Source organism: Teleopsis dalmanni, chromosome 2, assembly GCF_002237135.1.
Source record: "Teleopsis dalmanni isolate 2A chromosome 2, ASM223713v2, whole genome shotgun sequence".
NCBI lineage: Eukaryota > Metazoa > Arthropoda > Insecta > Diptera > Diopsidae > Teleopsis > Teleopsis dalmanni.
This window is the reverse complement of record NC_051847.1, coordinates 81,960,023-81,971,757: the sequence shown is the minus strand read 5'-3', so window position 1 is coordinate 81,971,757 and position 11,735 is coordinate 81,960,023. Positions and strand designations below refer to the sequence as shown.

The following is an 11,735-nucleotide window of genomic DNA, read 5'->3' as shown; positions in this document are numbered from 1 at the left end:
TATATAGAATTGTTGATGAATACCGTAGGTAGTAAATTATTACATGCGTGAATCCTCAGTATATATATAGTACGAATACTATATAGTAAGATTCGAATGATCCTTGTGAAGGTTACATAAAAAGAAAGACTATTACAATATAAATATTAAGAGCACAAAGTAAAGAAAAATATTACCCAAATATACGACTTGAATATGAAATTGACAGAGTATTATTGCTGAAGTTTATATTTGTAAAGAGTACAAGTTAGTATATTAAATCCAACCATAATAAAGTAAGTCAATAAAATTAAAAATACCTAATATATGGTTGTATACCGAAACATCAACAATATGCAATTTTTAGAGAGCCTCATCAAAAAAAATTCCCGCCATATTTAAGATGAGGTCAATTCTTGATAAAATCCGTCGCATCTCTGAATGAATGATCTATATTTTATTGTAGATTGAACAGCGATCGAACGGTTAAATATAATCTGTCTATACCATCTTAGAAAGAAAATAATGGATTTTTTTAAGCATTTATTTTAATTCATAAATGCCAGATACTTTTTAGACAATATACATAACTTATAAGTTATTGTAAAATCGGTCCGGAATTGATTTACAGTCTTTTATGTATTCATGTTCTTTGAGTTTTCGTATACATACGTTTTAGTGGCAAATTACCAAATTTATATATATTGGTGGACACTTATTATAACATTGACATTAGCTTTAGACGTTTATATATAAATTGTTTGTGGAACTATACATTCATACACATTCAGGAAAAAGAATTGAAGAGTTTTTTAATTCAAAAATAACGCTCCTTTGTAAACAAAACATATAGCTTATAAGTTATTGCAATTTTGACTGCTTGACAGTCTTCTATTAGTGTCTATAAGCTGTCAATAGCACAAGTGGATACATACAAGTCAGTTCTTTTCTTTTCTTTTTCTTTTAAACATATATTCTCATTCTTTCGTGTTCTTCGTGTTCATACTTTGGGTTACTAAACTTTAATGACTAAATTATCTCAATGAATTATATTAAAATAACTTAAAGACATATTTTTTATTAGTCAACTGAGATTTAGCTTGAAAAATTACGAATTTCTTGATCCAAATCAAAATACCAATGACATTAATAGTAATTTCAACATCACAAATATTCTTCTCTCAAACTTTTGTTAATCTTCTTTAAATTCTAATATGCCATTTTTTTTTAATAATTTGTTAAAGAAAAAACTTCCGTGAACACGCTACTAAGTAAAGACAATAGAGGTACGTGATTATAGAAGTACTTCATACCCAAATTTATTGGAATTAGCTCAACGTTTTAAATATCAAGAATCTCAAAATATTAAAACAAACTTAAAGTCAAGGCCAATAATAGATATGATATAAAAAAAAATTGATAATACAATAATTCAAAAAAAAAAAAATGTTTTGAAAAATTCACATACCCAATAAAAATGATATTTAAAATTAAATTAAATTTAAATTAAAAATAAATCAAAATTTGCTGCTCCAAATCACTCACGAAATATATGAGTACATAAATTCACTGGCGCATGGGTAGTTAGTAAATAAAGCGAATGTCATATTTGAGTTGCTCAAAATTTATGAACGAACCAACGGAAACTTCGCTACTCCAGTAACCTCTTGACTGACTGGTAATATAAGATATAAGTAATAAAATATATATATATATGTAAAGATAAAAACCAGAAACGTTGCTTCCTTCTTGGTTCAATAATGGCGCACCAATTACGTCTGACTTCTTCAGTTTCAAACGCAGAATACCATAAAATTTTAGTTGGTTTATGTAAAGACAAAATTTGGTGCGTGTTTGTAAAAAAAAATTATAACAAAAAATTAATATTTTTGTTTGAAATACAAATTTTAGCAAAACATAAAGAAAATTATTTATTAAAAAAAAATATAATAAATTAAGTCTACAAGTAAAAAAAAAGTTTTGCGGCCAAAATGCGCTCAAAGGTAAACGAAATTTTGTCTTCCCTAGCATTTGGACTTATACATACAATTAATTGCTTTTCGTTTTATACAATATTAAACTAAACCCAAAAAAAACTTAAAAAATTAAAAACGAAAATTATTTTGACACAAATAAGCTTAGTGGGTCAACAGAGCCATGTAAGCAAGAGATAAGCATCACAACGAATACGAGCAAATTATAACAGCAGCGAAATTAACAGTACGCATGCGTTAACAGTGTAAGCTGTGTGTTAGTCTGTTATATGCGTGTGCCTTTTGTTGTAATAATTTTATTGTTAACTTCAATTTAATTTGATATTATTATTTAGTAGTTAAAAAAAAATTAAATTAAAACAAATTTAATTATGAATTGTAACCATTTCAATTGTTAATTATCTTAACACAATTATAAAATTTTACGCAATTTTTCATAACAAACTAAAAAATAATTTCTTTTTATTTTTCTTTGCAGGTAATTTGATCTTTTTTGCAAAAATGTTAAACAAAAAAAAACAAATGTTATATGACAACTGAAAAGAATGATGTAGTGTTTATACGTATTAAGTAATACAAAACTTGGTAAGCTTACATCATAGTAATTAGACTTAAAATGCTTCGAGGTGAACAAGAAGTCACTATTTAATCTCAACATCAAATCCGTTAGAACAGGGAAATGTCAAACTTCGTAAAGTCATGTCAGAAATTTAATCCTAATTCATATGGTTTAAGTCAATTAAGAATCCGACAAAGCGGATTAGTAGAACAGCAGCTTAAACGCTGTATACAAAGTTTGCCAATGAAGCTACACAATGTGTAAATTTGCTACTATTTTTATATTTTCTAATATATTGCATAATCAGTGCTAAGACATACATAGGAATTAAACTCAAATAACCACCAGCAATACGCAAATGTGACTTCATAATAAGTTTTTTGCTATTTGCTGTAAGCTCTAAGCTGCATGCTGCGCCATTTGATGATAGCAAAGTCTATATCTGTCTTAAGTAATGTTGACTTTATTATGTTATTCTGTTGGCAAAGCCATAAAACATCTTTAATGCCAACATTAAAGTCTGGCCACGTGTCAAATATTGTAAAGTATAAAAACTGTATTTTCTACTTAACTTGAGACATCTCTGTCAGGCACACATGCACAATTCTACCCACCTAACTTAATTTGCATCTAAGACGAATAATGCTATGATTTCATACATTATCTGCAGATATGCAAAACAAATGTAGTTAAGAATGCATTTTGTATGTTTTTATTCTTTGAAATTTCGTCTTGTCAGTTTAAGTTCTAGTCAGAGTTTTTGTTATTATTATTTCGCCGGAATTTTTTTATTTTTATTAAGAATTTAATTATTATTATTCTTTTATGCAAACATTTTAAATGTATTTTTTTATGTAATTTTGCATGACATAAAATATTTATTTAAAATATTAATTTTATTTTTTTATTGTTAATTTTATATTGTAATTTTTTAATTTTATTGCATGAACATGCAACTTAAATTGCATTTGTCATAAATATTTTTATCTACAATTTTGAAAAATTATTTCTATGCGCTGATCTCACTTTTTATTTTAAATATGAATTGAAGTTATGTGAGTTATTAAAACGCCCTAATGATTCTTAGGTTTTAAATAATACTCCCGATTCTTTTATTCTTTATTGCAGTATAAAAAATTAATCTGTTGTAATAATCTGAACATAATATTTTAATTGCAAAATAATTTATTCTTTTTATTAATACTGCATAGATATAATTCCATTACATATTCTAGTACTATTATACTTTAATACTTTATACTGACTATTAGAAACTTCACTGATAAATAGAATTCCGAACAGGTGGAATTATACAGAATTTTTATGAGAAATTAAAATTGCTTTTTTAATTCAACTCTATATTAAATTTTACTATACAAATATGTAATATAAGGTAACAGACTTCTGGACTTCAAGTTAAAGAGAGCACTTAATGAAACCTAGAAATAGTAAATATTCTGTATAATTAAGTGACTATAACTGAACAGATAACACTTAGATTCATGAATGAAGACTAGAATATCCTTTGTTGAAGAGGAACTCAACGAACCGCAGACAGGACAATGAGCTTACCACTTAGTACTCTACTCCTCGCCATAACGAATATAGAAAGAGATAGATAAAGATAGATAAAGAGATGAAGATAAATAATGTAGTGAATTTCCAAAATCAGTAATCTAACAAATAAGTTTTAATAAATATGTATTTATAACCTTCTAAAGTAGTCTACGTTCGAGATGAATGCAGATTTACTATAATGTAATATTCACCCTTGAGGTATTTAAAATGAGGATATCTCTAAAGTACTACAAAAATATATGAAATTACGTACTATTATTATTAATATGTCAAATATTTGAATTAAAATATAATAGAATAAAAATGTGAATGTAACGAATTTATGTAGAGTAGACCAGTCGTGAGATACAATTTCAGACAATTTTTTCGTGAAAGAAATTTATTTCTTTTATTCACGTTAAACCCTTTTTTCATAAAAAATGCTGCTTTTTTTGTGTAAATATGTAGCTTAAGAAATATATATGCATATATTTCTATTTTAATTTAACATATGTATATTTATGTACATATATATATATATATATATATATATATGCTTAATTGTGTACTTGAATTTATTTATATGTCCTTTTTAATCAAAATTTTAAGAGAAATTTTTCTGGCAAAGAAACAAACTCCATTTTTCTTCTTTGTAACTTTTCTCTTCTTAACAACAAAAATTTTTTACGTTATTTTTATTTAATACATTTTTTTCCTCAGATGGAATTTACATCCCTTTGCTTGGTTTCGGACTTTTCTCTACTCTCTTCTCTAGTCTCGTACCTCAAAATGATTAATCAATTCCCCCGATGGTTAGTGATCAAATAGATTACTTTATCGAAACCACGCCCTGTTTCCTCAGCGCATCTTCCTTAGTTAATTTTATTACTTACGTGAAATTAACATCTGGCAAATTTTGCTTGTTGCAGCACTTTTATGCTATCGACTTCTCCAATCTGTTACACCAAGTGAGGTTAATGATCAAACTGATCATTCCTTCCGAAGTGCGATCTTCCTCTATGACTTCTTTATTCGATCACCTCTTTTTTGGGTGATGTGAAATTATCCATTATATGTACGTCAGCGAACACACTACGTGTTATTTCCTTAAACAATATCAATATTGTTATAAAGCTGGAACAGTTTTTAATTCATAACCATCATTATCTGTTACACGATCAAGGATCTTACGAAAATAAACTTTTTTTAAAGATCACCTTATTTGCAACAACTATATTAAAGTTCTTTGGTTATGATATCCTGAACATAAACAATGTTATGTCCCTCTCAGTGTTTTTCTGTTGTCACTTTACATATCATAGTCAACTGACTGAGTACTCTGGTTCTGGCCATCACTCAAAAAAAGTTATAATTAGGTAGTATACAATTTCTTAGAAAGAATATATAATTCAAGCATTTTGAAGTATATTTTTTCAAATTTTTTTAGCTATATCTTCTCGATCAAATTCCAGAGGTGCATATTTCCTACACTAATTTTGGAATCCCACCTAAATTAAATTTAAGAATTTATTTTTAAAACAGATTTTAGTGGTCTCCTTGCTAAAAGCTCATAAATACTATTCCTTATATTATTTATATGTAAAAAAACCACAAGTCTCGAAAATCTCATTTTATTCAAATATGAATTGGTTAGGAAAATGGATTCCTTTTTAATTATCTTAAAAAAAAATTAATATTGCAATATTGCAAACGCATTTGCAAAATTCGCAATCCAACAAACTAATATAATTCCTTTCTTATAGAAATTTAAACTCAAGTAATTTTTTCTCTACAATTCATGTGCTGAATTTAAAACAGTATTTAATAAACAAAATCTAAGCCACAAATGCTACAGTTTATTCTCACAATCAAAACGTCTCACCTAAAACCAATATTTTGATGTCGTTAACAGGGTGTTCAACTTGAACTGAAACGCCTGCAACTTTAGATATCAACACGAAAGAAAGAAAGACTCTCCAGTCGAAAAGATATGCGCGTGTAGCGAAAGCAGTAGCCGTAGCAGAAGTCTGTGACTTAACGATTATAAAAGTTTCGATACACTCGGCTTGAGTTGTTCGCCCAGTTACGCCCCGAATTAAGTATGCCGCTAGCGATCCACGCAGGAAGATCATTCATTAAAATTAAACTTACGAGTAGTTCTTTTCATTTTCATCTTCCAGTTTATTTTGGTTTTTAAGTTGTCTTGTCTTTGTTTTCTTTAAACTTTGGATACATTTATACATTAGTACTGCTGTTGCTGTTACGAACACTGCTGCACACTGTTAAAACACAACAGTAGCGCATGGGTTCTGTTGTTTCTTATCAGCTCTGGCAGATCAATGCTTGGTTTGCTTCTGTGGTAGAAGAATTTGTGATCTTCAATCATGTTAACAGAAGTTGTATAGATTGTCAAACTTATGTTCTTTTTTTTGACATTTTTTGATGGTATTAACTTTCAGCCGGTTATTTTTTTATTTTCGTAATTTTTTTTTATTAATATTTTATGAATTTTGGCAATAAATATTTTTGTGCTTGTTCGGGTTTCTCAAGACTACAAAAGACTACTATATACTGAATAAAAATTTTATTCAGAATGCGTTTCGCACAACATTTTGACAAAAGAATTTTTGGAATAAATTTAACATTAACTTTTTTTTTTACTAATATTATATATTTTTTTTATATAAAAACATATAACAAATCTGAAAACTAAACAAAGAAATTTTATATTGAATTTCGTAATTGTTTTGCAGTTTCATTTTCAATGCGAATATGATTGGCGTATGAAGGCATTTTACTGATTTTTATTAGAACTCAAATTTAAACAAATTGCGCTGACACCAAAACAAAATTCATTAAATTTTTAAAAATAATAAAATTATATATAATATATATATTTTATGTGAATATAACAAACTACCGTTAACTTTTCATATGTGTTCTGAATTTTATTAAATTTTTTTTTGTTTTTTGTTGAATTTAATTTGCTTTTAATTTCTTTATATGAGTGAATTTTGTGAATTTTTTGATATGTGTTCTGTGGTATGAGTAGCTTTTTTATTAACAATTTTTGTCTGCCTAATGACAAAAGTCATTAATTTTATTTTATTCCAGAGTCGCGCTCTGTTTTTTTTACTTCTGTTTTATATAACAATTTATTTAATTTTTTTTTATATATAACTTTTTTAAGTGCATTTTCTATTGCTGTTTTTCTTATGATTTGCGTGTTAATTTTATTTAATATTATTATTCAGAACTTTTTTTGAGTTCTTATTTTATAGCATTTTTACCAACAACTCCATATTTAAACTATGTTCATGCGCCATTAAAAAAATACACGCAAAAGAACGTAAAATTAAATAAAAATTATAAAAGTTTAAAAATAATAATTTTAACAATAATACTTAAAATGAGCCATAGGCACTGTAACCATAGAGATTTGAAGAGTTTCTTTTGTTCTATAAGAACACGCAAAGTACCCAAACGATTGTAAAAATTGATATGGGAAACTAAAGAAACTGAAAACTAAACTAGATATTTGTTCAATGTGGCTTCCGATAATTAAACCAATTTAAAAAAAATGTACCCAAGTTTCGAAAAATGCTTTTGAAAAATAAATATGTTTATTTTTTTTTGGTTATTTGTTGACTTCATAATAAATAAACCTAAATAAACAAAAGCAAGGTAGTAGCTAGCAGTTAACTTGACATTGACAATTAAATTTAATATTAACACTGTTTTCATTTAGACAATAACAAATAGATAGAATATACATATAGATAGTTAATATATATACACATAGTTGAAAAATATTTCATGGAAGAAACTTATTGGTAACAAAAAAAAAATTACTAATAGTTTTAACTTAAGCATACTTCCTAATTAACAGTTATTTAATATATAAATATAAACTTAAATATATTTATTTCAAATTTGTTCCCATTCTTTAAATATTTTTCTATTAAATCATTATTCAAACTTAACTATTGGTTAACATGAAAACAAAACAAAACAAAATCCAAATTATATGACCTAAGGTCACTTATGTTATCAATTAAAATTAATCGCTTAGAACGCTTTAAACAATCTTTAAGCTACAAAAAAAAAAGCAGAAAATCTTCAAAACTATTTAAAATACTAAAATTATCTTAGCTTTGAGAACTTAATTCTCATAATAATTACTCTTGTTGCATTGTTTTATTTCTGAAACAGTAAATCCCACATGATTTTTTTTTTTGTAAAAACTAAAGCAATTAACATAACCAATAATTAAATAATTTTCATATTTAAGTAAATTATTTACTAATGATGGTGGCGTCTTTTAAACAAAATAATATGTTGAGCTCAAGGTTACACCAAAAATTTTTTACGCTTCCTTATTAAGCCTACTATTTTAGATAATTCGTAGAGCCTGACCTTGCCGTATGTAATTCGTTTCCTTTCTAACATATCATATATGTAATTAGTAGAACAGCAAAGAAATAATTGACACACTTTTATTTTAACAGTAATTGATGTAAAAAATTATCAAGGTTCTAATAAAATATGATAAATTTTTTTTCAGAAACGTTTTTATTTTTAAAAGGATTTGAAAATTTAATGATTTAAGAATAAAAATTTTTAACATTTATAAGCTTTAAATTTAAATCCAATTAAATTTATAATTTAAACATTAATTTAAATAATTATTTGGTATAATTGGTAATATGAATTACGGGACACAATGACTTTGAAGAACATTTCAGATCTAAATGCAGACAGAAACTATATTGGAACATATCTCGCCGCCTATAAATTAATACTAAAGCATATTATTCAAGAAACGAACAAGTCTTGGAAAGAATGACGCATGCGATCTGTATTATTGCCGATCCTAGATAGCAAAAATCTAGAGAGAGAAAAAATCGACTCCACTAACTCTATTATTGACAAATAAATTATCCTTTATCAATAAATGTCTGTATCTAAACAGATAGATGTGTTTCGTTATGCTAAGTAAATATACATGGGGTTACCTTTTTGAGATCAAAAATAAATGTAAATAGAATATATTTGTGATTAACTCTTCGATTAAATTTGAATCCAACCCTTAAATTTAAATAATTCAATATATTGTTTGAATTTTGTCATTTGGTTATAATTATCACATTATATATATCATCCACAGGGCCTCTAAAGTTCTGTACTGCATCCTTTTTGCAATGATTTTCAATACCTTTGCAATTGGTCGGCTATAACTTTCATTATTTTTGAAAGCATCTAGAATTTGAAAGTTGTGCGTATAAGACGATTTTTTCCATAACCCCACAAATACAATCCAATAAAGTTGTTTACACACTGAAACAAAACGGACTGCGTTATGTGTCCGTTTTACCGTTACTGTTTTATTAAAAGCAAATATCTTCCACAACCATATTTTTAATTTCACACCAAAAAAAAAACTGGTAATTAAAATATATATCGCTGTAGCGGCTAGAAATGACGGCTTGAACAATGACACAACTACAACAAAAAACCTGTTTTAGCTACTTTTTTAGTCAATAATTAGTGGTTTGTGTAGTGTTTTTTCTTAGGAAATTAAACTATATCTGCTTAATTCGCCATTACTGACAATGCAACCAATACACAAAAAAAGACTGATCTCGTTAAAAATAAAACAACAGTGGACGAAATTTTGACATTTTTGTTACTTTATACAAAATATGAAAGATTTACTGAAAATCAAATTATTTTATTAATATAAATATATGTATGTATGTGTATTAAATTAACATTAAAATAAATTAAGTCATAATTAATACCTGACTGCAACTGAATCATCTTTCCATTGATTTATGCAAGTAAAATATGTAGCTCTTATGTGTCAGAAAGTCCTTTGAAAGTTCTAGGAGAGCAGCTTTTATTTGTTTACATTTCATTAATTGTTTACATTAAATAATTTAATACAGTAGTAAATAATTATCTATAAATTATCTGTATTAAATGTATTGAATGGTATTGTATGGTTTGAGATTTTGGGAAAAAATCTAAATTTACTTATAGAATACTCTGATAAGTACTCACATCTTTATGTGTACTTTTAATTACATTCCTTCTAATCTAGACCACACAAACTAATTTAAGTCATATATCATTCGAGGCTATCATGATTAATTAGTTTAATATATGGAATTATGGAACAAGCAGAGGTAAAACACAGCTGTGCCTTATATTGAATATTAAAATCGAAAGATATAATGATCAGTTGCCCATTGGTGAACTCCTACAATATTAAATATTAATTTCAGTATGCCTTGAAAAACAAAAACAAAAACAAATCATTGATCATTATTTTTGCCGTTATTTTGTTTTGTGGATCATTTTAAGATCATTAATTGAAAATGTTGTCAAAAACTCGTTTAACAAAGTTTGTTGACTCTTTTCAATACGAAAAAATAAACGTGTTCGGTCGAATTTCATAAACAAACTAAATTCTTCATTGGCACAAAAAAATATATAATGTTTTGTGCGGGCTAAACGTGCAAATGTGTACGCAATACTTGGCTTTGTAGTGACAATGTATGTGTGTGATTATTTTTAGTAAAAAAAAAAAAAATTGAAGACACTACAAAAATAGATAGAAAATTATGGATGTTTCTTGATTAGCAAGTTTTGATAAAGTCTTGTTAGATTTTTTTGTTGTTAAAAAAGTTAATATTTCGCAATAACATAAATTAGACATTTGATTACTTTTTTTTATACATAATTTGTATACCGCAGGATAACTGCCCGGCTAGCTCAGTCGGTAGAGCATGAGACTCTTAATCTCAGGGTCGTGGGTTCGAGCCCCACGTTGGGCGAAGTTTTTTTTATTTTTAAAAATTCTATAAATTTTTCTTAAATTATACTTCATCAGTTTAAAGAATAAACACTTTACTAATATATTTTAAATAATTAATAAAATAATTAAGTTTGGCTAAAATACAACCAAAATATGTAACACAGAAACTATCAAATGAATTATTTTTTGTCGTTATTTTTTGTTTTTGCATTAAAAGTCACAGTGTGAGATTTGAACCCATTAAAATCACCTCTTGGGAACGAACTAAGTTGAACTATAATGTACAATTCGATAGAAGTTGAAGATTCGTTAAAGTGCTGAGCACAAAACTACAGAGAACAAGATTGCAAATATTGATTAGCTTCTTTAAACTAATAAAAAAATGTTAAACCAATTATTTTTAAAATAATAGAGTCTGAGGTCTATGACCATTTGAAAATTCATCCAAAATACAAATACTCAAACCCCCAGAGGCTGTAACTTCTTGCAAAACAATAACCATTTCTCCCTAGATATGGTTTATTTTCTTATCAGAGATGATCATAAAAAACTTTCAGCTAAATTGAAAGTGACAACACAGTTCTATTTATTAAATAATGGCATAAATGCAAAAAATGTGTACAAAAAAAAACAAAAAAATTGCAACTAAAACGATGTTGTTTTATGCATGAGTTTAAAACAAAAACGTACTGTAAACTGAATAAATATTCAAAGTGTTTTGCCAAAGCCCTTTAAGGTTTCAATATGTTTCATAAGGATCGGTACCAAATTTTTTATTTAAAAAATACTGTCGTTAAAAGTGAAAATGGAATGTTTTACAGACCGG

At 26.6% G+C, this 11,735-nt stretch overlaps 1 non-coding gene across 1 annotated transcript; it reads left to right on the top strand.

The window, feature by feature from the left end:
* Positions 1–10,855: 10,855 nt before the first annotated feature.
* On the top strand, positions 10,856–10,928 carry Trnak-cuu. The gene has a single exon. It is a non-coding gene; the product is annotated as a tRNA-Lys (tRNA).
* The last annotated feature ends 807 nt before the right edge of the window (positions 10,929–11,735 follow it).